The sequence below is a fragment of the Amphimedon queenslandica genome, unplaced genomic scaffold (assembly GCF_000090795.2).
Source record: "Amphimedon queenslandica unplaced genomic scaffold, v1.1 AMPQUscaffold_11776, whole genome shotgun sequence".
Taxonomy (NCBI): Eukaryota; Metazoa; Porifera; class Demospongiae; order Haplosclerida; family Niphatidae; genus Amphimedon; species Amphimedon queenslandica.
Window position 1 is genome coordinate 4,644 of NW_003547982.1, and position 2,160 is coordinate 6,803.

Here is a 2,160-nt window from a genome sequence, read left to right on the forward strand (position 1 = left end):
AAAGGGCATCAAGAATTGGTTTAGGATTAACAAATACCAAATCTGGCAGGACGTCACGATAATAAAGAATGATAGTGACATTGTGTAAATACTGTAGAGCTTCAATGATATCTGATTCATCATCAAGTCGGAGAGACTTACCAATTTTATTCACTTCTTCTCTTGTAAGGAAATTTCTTTCTTTTGACTTAGCCTCTATCTGTAGTGAAATTTCAAAAATAAAAAGTCGAATTGGCAACTCAATTGTCATTTCAAGATTGCAATTTGAAATCGCAGTACAAAGCTCTACACTAGCTTCTTCTCTTTCTTTAGACCCAGCAGGGAGCAACGTATTAACTGGAAATATAATCGATTCTTGAGGCATATTCCAAATGATGTTTTTAAGAGCTAAATTGGAGCTTTTCATCAGACTTTCATTCATTTCTTCCAGCTTTTTCTCAGTTACTGACTCATCATCTTTACGTGTACCAAGTATAAGATAATGAGAGTGCTTGGGCATGTGAGAAACATAAGGAATCTCAATGAGATTCAACATAGCTTCGGAGCTAATTGTTGAGCGAATTATGCCACGATTTGAATATTGCAGATTCGTATTAATAGGAGATGTGCATTGACTGATACGATATTGAAACTTGCACTTCTCATCAAGATCTTTGGTAAGATCAATGGTGATGATATTCAGTGCAGCTGCTCTTGTAAAAAGAGGTAGCAACTCTCGATATGCTGGTTGACCACCAGAATCAATGAAATAAACCCAATTTGAAGTTAATTTTTGAGACTTTCCAGTTGCAAGGGCATTTGCAATTTTAATAATTACTTCCATATTCTTGGCCGCTTCATTCAGTGGTAGATCTGAAGCATCAAGTACAACACCTAAATTCCTTCTTTTTTCATCCATTTTTATAGATGCTTCTTTCTGTTTTGTTTCATTTCGTGCTTCCTCTAAATGAGATGCTAACTGGTTAAGAAAATCTTCCCTTTTAACTCTCTCCCACTTCTTATTTTTATCATCAACTGATATTCTTGTTGCTTGAACAGCACGACAAGCTATTGCTGTACTATCAGTAGAAGATGGTGGTGGCTCATTAAGTAGGAGGTGTTGTGAACACGTTTTACCAGCTCCAGGTGCACCATGCATATTGATACGAGTGACCTTCAGCTCAACTTTACCTTCTTTCAGCCATCTTTCTATTTTTCCTAAAAATTGTAATAGTGTCAAACTGAACTTGAAAATAAAGAGAATGTTGATTTGAGTTTGTATAGAAGTATACTAAGAATTAATCTGGCTCCACCCCTTTGTTACACAGGGGCCCGGTGGCGCAGAAGAGTCTGGTGACACTGCTTCAGAATTTGTTTTAGAAAGGAATGCAATAATTAGTAGTCATTTTAGTTATAAAAAATGGCTGTCACATGATTGCCTTTCTTTTTGAGGCTTTTCTTGACAAGCAAGCCTCCTTAAGTGAGAAGAGCTACAGCAGTAAAAGGATGGTTAATTCAAGGACAATATCTGTGGGAGGAAAATAGAAAATCTGTATACTTTTTAACCAAATTTAACATGAGAATTCTTCTTATTCTTCTGTTACTTCATCTACAGTTAGTTTTTGTTCCTTTGCTAGCATTTATTGTATCTACAGCAGGTTTGTCAGTCATACTTGCAGCCATTTTGAATACTGTGTAGGGGTTTTATTTTGTTGGTATAAAATTTCGCGAATTTGTTCAGATTTGCCATTTGTTGGTATAAATTTTCGCGAATCCTGCCTTCTGCAGCCATTTTCCCTAGTGTGCCACACCTCTTTTGTGCATATTTTGTGGAATTTAATTTCACGAATTTAATGAAAATGCAAAATTCGCGAAATTTATTTTCAGTGAAATATAACCCCTATACGGTAGGTCACATGACAAAGTTACTTCCATGTGAGTGTAATAATCTGATTGGTGCACCCAAACCTGTGCTTAGTGTAACAAATTCTGTAGCAGTGTCACCAGACTCTACTGCGCCACCCCCACGCAATGAAGAGATGGGGCCAGACTAACTAAGAATCAATTCATTTCATTCACATTTTGTAACAAAATACCATATAGGGGGTATATTTCCCAGGGAAAATATTCACAAAAATTGCCTTTCAACCTATTCACAAAAAAAATTTTTGTGATGTTCTT